Below are 15,317 nucleotides of genomic sequence, written 5' to 3'. Positions count from 1 at the left end.
TCTCTTCCTGTAGTTGTTGTCTACTGCTGCCTTCTGCTAAACAGTCTCTTCCTGTAGTTGTTGTCTACTGCTGCCTGCTGCTTTGTGTGTTTTTTATTTAACGTCTGCTCAGCCCACATGACCACATACTCTATATATGTAACGTCTACAATAACTATGTATGTATTCTATGATCCTTCCATTCTATGGAATGTCCACCGCCATCACATGTCATGTCTTCTAAAATGTTTTACATATTTCTTCAGTGATAGACTGAACGGGTAAGGTTAACTTGTATTATATACAAATAATGACCAACGAAATCCAACTTATCACATGGAACGTGCACGGGCACAATAATAAATTGTAAAAAAGCATTTGGTTCTCGAACACTTAAAGAGATTGTCAGCAGATGCGGATTTCTTTCAAGTTACATTTTTAAAAAATGAGAAATTGAATATTTAAAGAGGAGCTGGGTTGGAGATGCCTGTGCTGCCACCTAGTGCAGTAACAGCAGAGGTGCAGGCATCCTGATAAATAGGAATACACCATTTTTCCTTATATCCCAGCACATGGACCAAGAAGGCTGTTTTCTAATGTTGAATTTTAACTTACATGGTGCAAAATACACAATGATTTCAGTCTATTTCCCACTCGGGGCAAATCTGCGGTTTTTAGATATAATTCAAGCTATATTAGATCAACTCCCGAAAGGAACTATTATATTAGCTGATGATCTAAATCATACATTCGATAAGATTGACCAACGTAGGAATAAAAAAGACAAATTCAAGAAACCTCCAAAGAGGCAGAAAAATGTTAATCTTTACAAATAATTTTACTGGACACCTGGAGATTACTATTCCCAACTACAAAACACTATTCATTTTTTGCTCCAAGTAAGAAAAGCTATTCAATAATGGACTACATTTGTATTTCCTAAAATGCACTAATCAATTTACTAGATGAAAAAATTCTTGATATAGTGATATTGGATCATTCTCCGTTATCATGCTTAATTACACCAATAGAAAATACACTTATCGAGAGAATTTGGAGAATGAACAAAGTGCATCTTCTGGACCCAAAATGTATTAAATACGTAACCGAAAAAATAAAAACATAATCATTACAAATGTAGACATAGAGGACGTACAATAAGGGAATTATAATCTCATACTCGGCAAAAGTTAAATCTGATTTAAACATTTTAATTAAAGAAAAATAAATCACTATCTTAGCAAAAGCCCATAAAACATATTTACAAGGTAAAGAAGAAAATAAAATGTCTGAACTTCAGCAGGAATACGATGTTTTACTTTTGAAGCGAGCCAACAACTACAGGTTAAATTGAAATAAAGCATACTACTAAACGGCACATAAACCTGGTAAATATCTTGCAGCTCTCACAAAACGAATACATTCTAAACCAGTTATAATTTTAAAAAGGTAAAGGGGACTATTATCACTAAAAACAGAGCAGAAATATTAGATACTATTAAAACATTTGCATGTAGAAAAGCACCAGGAATGGATGGCTTGCCCAAAGAATTCAACATTTTGGGACAAAGTACCCCCCCCCCCCCCCCCCCCCCGTTTACACAAATGACAACACATGTCACTCAATTCAGTACTTCTAGTTCCATGTATCAAATAGTTATTTCTGTTATATTAAAACCAAGAAAATCTGGAGAGTAATCTGCTGATTATAGTCCCATAAATGTAATAAATTGTGACAATAAAATAATAACAAAGCTCATAAGCAATAGAATGGCAAAAGTATTTGTTTGTGTTCCGAATGGCACCCTATTCCCTATGTAGTGCACTACTTTTGACCAGGGCCCTTAGGGGCACTATGTAGGGAATAGGGTGCCATGTGGGACACAGTTGAGGAGTCAGTGGAGCTAACTAACAGACAGCCAGGGCCAACAGTGATGGAGCCTCCACGGCCCAGTAGCCTCCATGCCTGTTCTTTGGTCCTCATTTGTTTCCATGGAGATTTGATATGAGTGTTTTTTCTCTCTTTTTCTCTCTCCTTCGGTTCAAACCACAATATAATGGATCAACTCCTCTCCTACAAAGCAAAAGTCTTTTTTATTTTTATTTTTTTCTTTCTTTTTTTTTTTTCTTGGGGAGAATGGATCAGCTTAATATTGCAGATAGATTGTATCTTCTATCAATGTAATTGTCTGCATCACTTCCAATCCCCCATGTTTTTTTTTTTTTTGTTTTTTTATATATATACTCCCCTTTATTACTTTTCAACCCCACCATCCTTTCCCTACTTGGAGTAAATTAGTGAACAACAATGCCCAGGCCTCTACTTCCGGTCTATACTTACTATCTACACCTTATGGACTGTCACGCTCTGGCTCCGGGACTCTGTATAGTGAGCCAGGGTGTGTTCATTATTTGGGTGTATTTCTATGTTTGTATTTCTGTTGGGTGCATTTCTATGTTTGGTCAATGACTCCCAATCGGAGGTAACGAGTGTCAGCTGTCGGCTCGTTATCTCTGATTGGGAGCCATATTTAATCTGTATGTTTTCCTGTGGGTGTTGTGGGTTTTTGTTCATTTCGGTTTGTGTTAAGCCGTAGACGTCACGTTATCGTTTATTGTTTTGATCGTGTGATCAGTGAAAATAAAGATATGTTCACCTTCAACGCTGCGCCTTGGTCCTCCTCTATGTGTGACGATCGTGACAGAAAAACCCACCAAGATGGGACCAAGCAGCGTGTCCAGGAGCCGTCGCCAGGGAGATCCCTCACAGATCTCCTTCGCCTCCTGGACTGGGTCAAGCCGAGTGAGGAGGAGAAGGGCTTGACGCTATGGCAGAAGGGCGAGAGGCTGGCGAGGTCTATGGAGACCTGGTCCACGGGTAGGAGAGACGCCCCGAAAATTTTTAGGGGGGGGCTCGAGACGTCGGACCAGCAGGAGGCCGCGATAGAGCGGCCCAGTGGGTTGCTGGAGAAGGCCGCCGGGTTACGGGGGCCACTGGTCAAAGAGGGGATGGAGGAAGTGGAGGCACGGCGAGAGGTACTGGCGTGTGTTGCCAGTCCGGTCCGGCCCGTTCCAGATCCCGGTGTGGGGCCAGTGGTGTGTGTCCCCAGTACAGTCCGGTCCATCCAAGCTTCCCGCACCAAGCCAGTGGTGTGCGTCGTCAGTCCAGTCCGGCCCGTTCCTGCTCCCCGCATCAAGTCTGTGGTGCGTCTCGTCAGCCCGGCTCTGCCCGTTCCTGCTCTCCGCACCAGGTCTGTGGTGCACGTCGCCAGCCCAGTCCGGCCCATTCCTGCTCCCCGCATCAAGTCTGTGGTGCGTCTCGTCAGCCCGGCTCTGCCCGTTCCTGCTCTCCGCACCAGGTCTGTGGTGCGCGTCGCCAGCCCGGCTCGTCCCGTTCCTGCTCCCCGCACCAAGTCAGGGGTGCGCTTCGACAGCCCGGCTCGGTCCGCTCCTGCTCCCCACACCAAGCCAGTGGGGTGCGGCGTCAGTCCGGCACGGCCCGTGCCTGTTCTCCGCACCAAGTCTGTGGTGCGTTTCGTCAGCCCTGTCCGGCCCGTTCCTGCTCTCCGCACCAAGTCTGTGGTGCGCGTCGCCAGCCCAGTTCGGCCCATCCAAGCTCCCCGCACCAGGTCAGTGGTGCGCGTCGTCAGCCCGGTCCGGCCCGTTCCTCCTCCACGCATCAGGCCAGGGGCGCGTGTCGTCGGTCCGGCTCCGGCCAGCGGGGCTGGACAGGACCAGGGGTACTTTGGGGGGTTGGAGAGGAGGTGGGGATCAAGGACGGAGCCAGAGCCACCGCCGAGGAGGTGTGCCCACCCAGCCCTCCCTTGTTTAGCCCGTATTGAGGCGCGGTCGCAGTCCGCGCCTTTAGGGGGGGGTACTGTCACGCTCTGGCTCCGGGACTCTGTATAGTGAGCCAGGGTGTGTTCATTATTTGGGTGTATTTCTATGTTTGTATTTCTGTTGGGTGCATTTCTATGTTTGGTCAATGACTCCCAATCGGAGGTAACGAGTGTCAGCTGTCGGCTCGTTATCTCTGATTGGGAGCCATATTTAATCTGTATGTTTTCCTGTGGGTGTTGTGGGTTTTTGTTCATTTCGGTTTGTGTTAAGCCGTAGACGTCACGTTATCGTTTATTGTTTTGATCGTGTGATCAGTGAAAATAAAGATATGTTCACCTTCAACGCTGCGCCTTGGTCCTCCTCTATGTGTGACGATCGTGACATGGACAGAGTTAATTTTACAATAATTATATTATATACATATATATATATATATATATTTTTGCTCCTGAACTTCTTCTACTCTCAACCTCTCCGATCATTTTCATGATGTCCATCCGGTTTGCTTCTATATGCCATATCTTTCTAACTGTGCTCTTTCCCAAAAGCTCCCAACATACAACCCATATACTTATTATGGACACAGTATGCTTACATTATTAGCTATCTTTGTTATTATTTGTTGTTATTTGTTATTAGTCCCATCATTCAACTCTATTCAATACCTCCCATCTATCTCTTAACACCATCCATATAGGATTTCTATTTGCCATATATATTTCAACCGTACTGTGATGTTTTACAAAAGTTCTGAACCTCATTGCTTCTACAGATTGTGAATTAAAAATAAACATTTTTGCTAAAAGTATTATTATATTATTGATTGATTGACTATGACTTTTCAGATCACCCAGTAATGCTATCTGCAAGGTTAGTTCCAGGTAAATATTGCAATCCTTTAGCCATTCCTGGACCTGTGTCCAAAAACAAGCTACAAATGGACAGTATCAAAACAAATGATCTAATGATTCTGTCTCTTCGCAGCAAAATCTGCAGAGCTGGGAAGATTGTATCCCCCATATAAATAACATTCTATTGGTAGCAAGAATTTTATATAATAATTTAAATTGAAAGATTCTAATTTTTGAATCCGGTGTCGTTTTGCGTGTAAGTTCATAAACACTATGCCATGGGATCGGTACGTCAAAGATCTCTTCCCAACTATTTTGCAATCTATATGGGACGGCTGTCAATCCTTTGGTCCTTAAGTGAAACTGATATACTTTTTTATTTATCACAGTTTTCCTTAACCAATGATGTTCTTTAATGCAAGGCCGACAGACAAGTTCCTTACTTTCTCCCCCTTCCACTTTCCTCTTCCACTTTTGCGGTAAGGCTGCAATTATTTGGTTGTAATTTTGGGTAGAGCAGACATTTCCATATGTTTTGTTAGCTGCATGTGCGACATAACTCCACCAGTCCTACCGATGATATCATTTACGAAGATTATACCTTTTTTAAACATTCGGTCAAAAAATAAAGGTTTTTTGTCAATTAGTATATTTGAATTTAACCACAATATTTGTTGCATTATTTGTTCTGTCGTTTCTGGAGGATTAAATTGAAATTGCAACCAACTTTCTATGGCTTGTTTTAGAAATAGTGACATTTGGGAGATTATTTCCTTTTCAAATAACTGAAAGTGAGAGGTTGTAATCTGAATAAAGGGAAAAAGGCCTTTCTTGAACATTGGGTGAGACAATCTTACTAATTTGCTTGAGAACCAGTTCGGATTTAAGCATAACTTTTGTATGACTGAAGCTTTTAGTGATAGGTCTAATGCTTTAATATTTAATAATTTCTGTCCTCCGTATTCATATTCATTATATAAATATGCTCTTTTAATTTTGTCTGGCTTGCCGTTCCAAATAAAATGGAATAATTTTTTCTCATATAATTTAAAAAACTGTTCGCTAGGCGTAGGCAAGACCATAAGCAAATAAGTAAACAAGCAAAAGTCTTACCAGACATATCAATCAAACAGTAAAAATTAAATAAAAAAAAGATTTGACACAAACAAATACAAGAACATGTTTCAGTTTAATAAAAAAAAACAAGATATAGATTTATCAATAATGGCTTTTGATGCCGAAAAGGCTTTTGACCGTCTTGAATGGCCTATTCTATTAAAAACTTTGAAAGCTTTCAACTTTCCAGCTGAGATAATATATTGAATAAAAATATTGTATAAGTGTCATAAAGCAAAAATATACACAGATAATTCATTATCTGATGAAAATTACTTTAGAAAGGGGCACAAGACTGGGATGTTCCGTCTCACCACTCCTGTTTGCACTGGCAATTGTACCGCTTGCAGAAAGAATTAGACAGGACCCAAACGTAACAGGTATCAGTATTGCTAAACATGAATATAAACTAAAATTATTTGCAGATGATCTCCTGATATACAGTACCTGACCAATATTGAAATACCTGGCCAATATTTTCAGAATACTCAAAAATCTCAGGATATAAAATTAACGTGGGAAAACTTTTTGTTGTTGTCATTTAGCAGAAGCTCTTATCCAGAGCGACTTACAGTTAGTGAGTGCATACATTTTCATACTTGCCCCTCCGTGGGAAACAAACCCACAACCCTGGCGTTGCAAGCGCCATGCTCTACCAACTGAGATACACGGTGGACTGTATTAGAATAAATCCTGATCTACAGAAATCCTTTAACCACACAAAAAAGATATACTTAGGATGCTTAATAAGTGACAACAAACAACAGATATATAAAGATAATTTTATTTCATTACTCAACAATATGAAAGCGGATCTAATTAAATGGAATAATCGTCCCATAAATCGTACAGGTATTTATTTTTGATAATACCAATTACCCCACTGAAGACATTATTTTTTAAAAAGCATACTCGGTCATAACAGACTTTATTTGGGCAAATACAACTCATAGAATATGTCTGAGGGTGGTTTTAACCTTGGAATTGTATCAACTCTCTACCCAAGGCTTTAACTTGCGACATATTGTTAAATGAACTAAAGAGAACATCATTAGCCCAGAATTTTTTGTGTGTTATTACATACAACCTTGAAATAACTTTTGGATGTCAGAGTGGCGGTAACTCACCAGCATTCCGACCAGAAATACAACTTTCCCGAATTGGATCTTTTGCTCACACCCCCCAAGGCAATTTAATTTATCCCAGAGGCTGCTCCAAGACGCCGCCGATGGAGAAGAGGTATTCAGAGTGGACTTCTAGTCCGACTCAGGAGGCGTGCACACCATCCACCGCTTCCGAGTATATTACTCGCTAATGTTCAGTCCCTGGACAATAAATTAGACGAGCTCAGGGCGAGGATCTCCTTCCAGAGAAACATCAGGGACTGATACATACTCTGTTTCATGGAATCATGGCTCTCTCCGGATATACTGTCCCCGTCCATACAGCCAACTGGGTTCTCAGTTCTTCGCGTAGACAGGAATAAAGAACTCTCCAGGAAGAAGAAAGGCGGTGGTGTATGTTTCATGATTAACCACTCATGGTGTGATTGTGTTAACGTACAGGAACTCAAGTCCCTTTGTTCTCCTGACCTAGAATACCTCACAATCAAATGCCGACTGTATTACCTCCCAAGAGAATTCTCTTCGGTTATAGTCCCGGCCGTGTATATTCCCCCTCAAGCCGATACCACGACGGCCCTCAAGGAGCTACACTGGACTTTATGCAAACTGGAAACCACATATCCTGAGGCCGCATTTATTCTAGCTGGCTTTAACAAAGCAAATCTGAGGAAAACGCTACCGAAGTTCTATCAACACATTGCCTGTAGTACTCACGCTTCAAAAACTCCCAACCATTGTTACTCTCCCTTCCGGGATGGCTACAAGGCCCTCCAATGCCCTCCCTTCGGCAAATCAGATAAGGACTCCATTCTGCTCCTCCCTTCCTATAGGCAAAAACTCAAACAATAAGTACCCATGCTAAGGTCTATTCAATGCTGATCTGACCAATCGGAATCCATGCCTTAAGATTGTTTCGATCACGTGGACTGGGATATGTTCCGGGCTGCCTCTGAGAATAACATTGATGTATACACTTACACGGTGAGTGAGTTCATCAGGAAGTGAATAGGGGATGTTGTTCCCACTGTGAATATTAAAACCTACCCAAACCAAAAACCATGGATAGATGGCAGCATTCGCGCAAAACTGAAAGGAGCGAACAACTGCATTTAAGCTAAACACCTTCTTCGCCCGCTTTGAGGATAACACAGTGCCACCGATGCGGCCCGTGCCCAAGGAATGTAGGCTCTCGTTCTCTGTGGCAGACGTGAGTAAGACATTTAAGCGTGTTAACCCTCGCGAGGCTGCCGGCCCAGACGACATCCCTCAGAGCATGCGCAGACCAGCTGGCTGGAGTGTTTACGGACATATTCAATCTCTCCCTATCCCAGTCTGCTGTCCCCACTTGCTTCAAGATGTCCACCATTGTTCTTGTACCCAAGAAAGCAAAGGTAACTGAACTAAATGACTTTTGCCCCGTAGCACTCACTTCTGTCATCATGAAGTGCTTTGAGAGGCAAGTTAAGGATCATATCACCTCAGCCCCCCCCCCCCCCCCCCCCCCTCCCTCTGTACTCTCAGGGTTTATACCCCCCCCCCCCCCCTCTGTACTCTCAGGGTTTATAGCCACCCCCCCCCCCCCCCTCTGTACTCTCAGGGTTTATAGCCCCCCCCCCCCCCCCCTGTACTCTCAGGGTTTATAGCCCCCCCCCCCCCCCCTGTACTCTCAGGGTTTATAGCCCCCCCCCCCCCCCCCCCCCCCTCTGTACTCTCAGGGTTTATAGCCCCCCCCCCCCCCCTGTACTCTGAGGGTTTATAGCCCCCCCCCTCTGTACTCTCAGGGTTTATAGCCAATCTGGATAATTTAATCTGAGGTGGAACATTTCTCTAATCCCAGGGTTTATAGCCAATCTGGCCCACACAGTAGAATGACTGGATGGTGCCCCAAAAAGCGAGGCTAAATCCCAAATGGCACCCTATTCCCTATACACTGCACTACTTTTGCCCATAACAGTGCTAGCTAGGAGTAGGAGAGGAGTTGATCCATTATATTGTGGTTTGAACCGAAGGAGAGAGAAAAAGAGAGAAAAAACACTCATATCAAATCTCCATGGAAACAAATGAGGTCCAAAGAACAGGCATGGAGGCTACTGGGCCGTGGAGGCTCCATCACTGTTGGCCCTGGCTGTCTGTTAGTTAGCTCCACTGACTCCTCAACTGTGTCCCACATGGCACCCTATTCCCTACATAGTGCCCCTAAGGGCCCTGGTCAAAAGTAGTGCACTACATAGGGAATAGGGTGCCATTCGGGACACATATAAAGACATAACATATGGACACTGTATAAAAGCCTCCGGGGCTGGGCAGCCGGGCTTTCACTCACTCACCCTGTTCTCCCCAGCCAGAAACATTTGGAACGGGCCAGTGAAGTGGAGAAGAAAGGATCTTTTTGGGCAGAGAGAACCAGGGAGAAAGGACCCAGGTGCACTGGCAAGGCAGAAGGCACGGAGTGGAAGAAAGAAAGTAAGAAAGAGGAGAGGAGTTGCTCCAGTTCTGTTGAGGGCATGTCCTTTAGTTCAGACAGTCACACATCAAAAGACCCCTAACTCCTTCCTTCCTTCCTTCCTTCCTTCCTTCCTTCCTTCCTTCCTTCCTTCCTTCCTTCCTTCCTTCCATTCTTTCTTTCTTTCTTTCTTTCTTTCTTTCTTTCTTTCTTTCTTTCTTTCTTTCTTTCTGTCTTTCTTTCTTTCTTTTACATGTTAGAATCACCTTTGGCAGTGATTACAGCTGTGTCTTTCTGGGTAAGTCTATAAGAGTTTTCCACACCTGGATTGTTCAACATTTGCCCATTATTATTTTCAAAATTCTTCAACCTTTGCGAATTGGTTGTTGATCATTGCTAGACAACCATTTTCAGGTCTTTCCATAGATTTTCAAGCAGATTTAAGTCAAAACTTTCTTCTTAGTAAGCAACTTTAGTGTAGATTTGGCCTTGTGTTTTAGGTTATTGTCCTACTTAAAGGTGAATTCATTTCCCAGTGTCTGGTGGAAGGCAGACTGAACCAGGCTGAACCCTCTAGGATTTTAGCACTTAGCTCCATTCAGTTTATTTTTATCCTACAAAAACTCCCCAGTCGTTAATGATTACAAGCATACCCATAACATGATGCAGCAAACACTATGCTTCAAAATGTGGAGAATGGTACTCAGTAATGTGTTGTATTGGATTTGCCCCAAACACAAGACTTTGTATTCAGAACAAAAAGTTAATTGCTTTGCCCAATTTTTTTGCAAACAGGATGCATGTTTTGGAATATTTTTATTCTGTACAGGCGTCCTTTTTTTTCACTCTGTCAATTAGGTTAGTATTGTGGAGTAACTACAATGTTGTTGATCCATCCTCAGTTTTCTCCTATCACAGCCATTAAACTCTGTAACTGTATAAATCAAATCAAATCAAATGTATTTATATAGCCCTTTTTTCATCAGCAGATGTCACTAAGTGCAGAAACAGCCTAAACCTAAACAGAAAGCAATGCAGATATAAAAGTCACCATTGGCCTCATGGTGAAATCCCTGAGCGGTTTCCTTCCTCACCGGCAACTGAGTTAGGAAGGACGCCTGTATTGTTGTAGTGACTGGGTGCATCGATACACCACCCAAAGTGTAATTAATAACTTCACCATACTCAAAGGGTTATTTTACCCATCTACCAATAGGTGCCCTTCTTTGCGAGGTGCCCTTCTTTTTCTAAGTTTATAGGCACCCTTTCCGTTTTTTACAATCCATGATCTTGGCTGTCTAACTGATGACGGAGTGATGACAGGTGATGCTGCGTTTGACTTTGAGTAACCTCAGCTCAGCCATCTTGGGGCCGGGCGTTGCCCACTGATTAGCCATCTTGGGGCCGGGCGTTGCCCACTGATCAGCCATCTTGGGGCCGGGCGTTGCCCACTGATCAGCCATCTTGGGGCCGGGCGTTGCCCACTGATCAGCCAAAGGCTCATTATAGAACAGAGAAATTCGTACAAAAACGTAAAAAAAACTGTTACCTGTTTTGTTATTAAAATTTCATTTGAGACTCTCATAGCCATCACACCAGAGCCAGAGGAGCATGGCTGGAAAAAGCTATTTCCTTAACACTGGTGCAGAGGAATGAAATGGTGTACCAAACCATATAAAATCCATCCCTATACTAGGGAGTTTTAAGATAAAACGTAAGAAATGGTTGTTGGGGAAAATGCTTCAACACGGCACAGGCTTAAAGAAAGTAGAAATGGTTTATGGGGAAAATGCTTTAACACTGCACAGGCTTAAAGAAAGTACAAATGGTTTATGGGGAAAATACTTTCATTCTTAAATTAAAGAAGTTTGGAACCACCAAAACACTTCCTAGAGCTGGCTGCCCGGCCAAACTGAGCAATCGGGGGAGAAGGGCCTTGGTCAGGGAGGTGACCAAGAACCCGATGGTCACTCTGACAGAGCTCCAGAGTTCCTCTGTGGAGATGGGAGAACCTTCCAGAAGGACAACCATCTCTGCAGCTGTCACGGATTCAGCCGAGGCTGCTCCTCCTCCTTGCTCGGGCAGGCTCGGCGTTCGTCGTCCCCGGAGTACTAGCTGCTGCCGATCAATGTTTCAGTGTTTGTCTTGTTTAGTCGTTATTGTCTACACCTGTTTCACATTATGTTTGATTGTGTTCCCTTTAATACCCTCTGTGTCTCATTGTGTATTGTGCGTTATTGTTTTGGTCTTTGCGGCAGTTGCCTTTGTGTGCGGGTTTTGTTATTTTTCCCTTGCTGTTCAAGGTTGCCAGTGTACTTTGTTTTGTTGCACTGTATCTAGTAAAAGTTCTGCCAGTAGCTCGGTGTCCTGCTCTTGACTTCGCCTACCGCATACACGTCGCCCTGACAGAATAACGCACCTATTAGACATGGAGTCAGCAGGATCGGCGGTGCCAGCTGGATCAGTGGAGGAACGTGTTGAACAACAAGCGGCCATGATCCAGGCTCTCGGCACCGCCATGGAACGGGTGGTGAGCACTATGGAGCGATGGGAAAGAGGGGGTCTGCCTACACCTCCTCCTACGATACCACCACCATCAGCTATGCCCATCGCTTCATCTCCGGGGTCCAGTGGGATTCGGCTCTCGCTCCCGAGGGCTTATGATGGCACAGCTGCCGGGTGTCAGGGTTTCCTGCTCCAGGTGGAACTCTACCTGGCAACCATCCACCCGGCGCCCTCGGGATACGAGAGCGTGTCCGCCCTCATCTCCTGTCTGTCCGGCAAGGCGCTGGAGTGGGCCAACGCCGAGTGGGGGGGAATAGACGCCGACACAGTCAACTATGCGGAGTTCACCCGCCGCTTCAGGGCAGCATTCGATCATCTACCAGAGGGTAAGGCGGCGGGTGAACGTCTAATCCACCTTCGACAGGGGTGGATTAGACGTTCATGGCAACAGAGGGCTCTCAAGGGATGGTCTGATCAGTGTGTCGGGAGGTGTGTGGGTGTTTCCGTAGGGGCCACGACGGTGGAAAGTCGAACCAAGTTCCCACCATGCACATTCCACCTGAATATGCCGATTTGGCTCTCGCCTTCTGTAAAAATAAGGCAACTCAATTACCACCCCATCGACAGGGGGATTGTGCGATAAACCTCCAAGTAGGCGCAGCGCTTCCACGTAGCCATGTGTATCCTCTGTCTCAGGAGGAGACGGCGGCTATGGAGACATATATCGCCAAATCGCTGAGACAGGGATACATACAGCCGTCCACTTCCCCTGCGTCCTCGAGTTTCTTTTTTGTGAAGAAGAAAGATGAGGGTTTACGCCCGTGTATTGACTACCGTGGTCTCAATCAGATCACCATCAAATATAGCTATCCACTCCCTCTGATTGCTAGTATGACGGAGTCATTACACGGGGCGCGATTCTTCACAAATTTGGATCTCAGGAGCGCGTACAACCTGGTGCGCATTAGGGAGGGAGATGAGTGGAAGACAGCATTCAGTACCACCTCGGGTCACTATGAGTACCTCGTCATGCCATACGGGTTAATGAATGCTCCTTCAGTCTTCCAATCATTTTTGGATGAGATTTTCCAGGACTTACATGGACAGGGTGTAGTGGTGTATATTGATGACATTATAATATACTCCGCTACCCGCGCAGAGCATGTGTCCCTGGTTCGTCGGGTGCTTGGTAGACTGTTGGAGCATGACCTGTATGCAAAGGCGGAGAAATGTCTGTTCTTCCAGGAATCCATCTCCTTCCTGGGACACCGGTTGTCCGCGTCAGGGGTGGAGATGGAGATTGACCGTGTTTCAGCCATGCGCAATTGGCCGACTCCCTCCACGGTGAAGGAGGTGCAGCGGTTTTGGGTTTTGCCAATTACCACCGGAGGTTTATCCAGGGCTTTGGGCAGGTAGCAGCTCCCATTACCTCTCTGCTAAAGGGGGGTCCGGTGCGTCTGCAGTGGTCGGCTGAGGCGGACAGAGCTTTTGGGCATCTGATGGACCTGTTTACCTCGGCTCCGGTGCTGGCGCATCCGGATCCCTCTTTGGCGTTCCAAGTTGAGGTGGATGCGTCCGAGGCTGGGATCGGTGCTGTACTGTCTCAGCGCTCAGGTACGCCACCTAAATTCCGCCACCTGTGCTTTCTAAGAAGCTCAGTCCAGCGGAGCGCATTTATGATGTGGGGGACAGGGAGCTGTTGGCTATGGTGCAAGCCCTGAAGGTGTGGCGGCATTGGCTTGAGGAGGCTAAACACCCTTTTCTCATTTTGACTGACCATCGTAACCTGGAGTACATCCGGGCGGCGAGGAGGCTGAACCCTCGCCAAGCTAGGTGGGCTATGTTTTTCACCTGATTTGTGTTTACGCTCACCTATAGACCAGGGTCACAGAACGCTAAGGCGGATGCCCTGTCCCGACTATATGACACAGAGGAGAGGTCCATTGAGCCTACTCCCATACTTCCGAAGTCTTGTCTGGTGGCACCGATGGTATGGGAGGTTGATGCGGACATCGAGCGGGCGTTACGTACCGATCCTACTCCCCCACAGTGTCCAGAGGGTCGGAAGTACGTGCCGCTCGAGGTTCGTGATCGATTAATATATTGGGCTCACATGTCACCCTCCTCTGGTCATCCTGGTATTGGACGGACAGTGCACTGCCTTAGTGGAAAGTACTGGTGGCCCACTTTGGCTAAGGACGTGAGGGTTTACGTTTCCTCCTGCTCGGTGTGCGCTCAGTGTAAGGCGCCTAGACACCTACTCAGAGGGAAATTACAACCCCTACCCGTTCCACAATGACCGTGGTCTCACCTCTCTGTGGATTTCGTCACAGACCTTCCCCCCTCCCAGGGGAATACGACGATCTTGGTCATTGTGGATCGGTTTTCAAAGGCCTGCCGTCTCATTCCTATGCCAGGTCTCCCTACAGCCCTGCAAACTGCTGACGCCCTGTTTACGCACGTCTTCCGGCACTACGGGGTACCTGAGGATATAGTGTCTGATCGGGGTCCCCAGTTCACCTCTAGAGTCTGGAGGGCGTTTATGGAACGCCTGGGGGTCTCGATTAGCCTTACCTCAGGGTTTCACCCCGAGAGTAACGGGCAGGTGGAGAGAGTGAAACAGGATGTGGGTAGGTTTCTGAGGTCCTATTTCCAGGACCGGCAAGAGGAGTGGTCGGGATATATTCCCTGGGCAGAGATGGCCCAAAACTCACTCCGCCATTCGTCCACTAACCTTATGCCTTTCCAGTGTGTGCTAGGTTATCAGCCGGTTCTGGCACCTTGGCATCAGAGCCAGATCGAGGCCCCTGCGGTGGATGAGTGGTTTCGGTGCTCGGAGGAAACCTGGAATGCTGCGCATGTCCATCTACAGCGAGTGATCAGACGGAAAAAAGCGAGCGCCGATCGCCACCGCAGTGAGGCTCCGGTGTATGCACCGGGAGATCGGGTCTGGCTCTCAACCCGAAACCTGCCCCTTCGCCTGCCCTGCCGGAAGCTGGGTCGGCGGTTTGTGGGGCCATTTAAAGTCCTGAGCCTGAGGAGATTGAACGAGGTATGTTATAGGTTACAACTGCCCATTAATTACCGCATTAACCCTTGTTCCATGTGTCTCTCCTCAGGCCGGTAGTAGCCGGTCCACTCCAGGAGAGTGAGGTACGAGAGGCTCCTCCGCCCCCGCTGGACATCGAGGGGGCTCCGGCGTACTCAGTCCGTTCCATCTTGGATTCTAGGCGTCGGATGGGGAGCCTGCAGTATCTCGTGGAGTGGGAGGGGTACGGTCCGGAGGAACGGTGCTGGGTCCCTAGGAGGGACATCCTAGATCCCTCCATGTTGAGGGATTTCCGGGGTCAGCGCACGGCTGGAGCCACGCGTCAAGGGGGGGGGTACTGTCACGGATTCAGCCGAGGCTGCTCCTCCTCCTTGCTCGGGCAGGCTTCGGCGTTCGTCGTCCCCGGAGTA

The sequence above is a fragment of the Coregonus lavaretus genome (genome assembly GCF_964263955.1).
Source record: "Coregonus lavaretus genome assembly, contig: HAP1_SCAFFOLD_713, whole genome shotgun sequence".
NCBI classification, from domain to species: domain Eukaryota; kingdom Metazoa; phylum Chordata; class Actinopteri; order Salmoniformes; family Salmonidae; genus Coregonus; species Coregonus lavaretus.
This window is presented reverse-complemented; position numbering follows the sequence as displayed.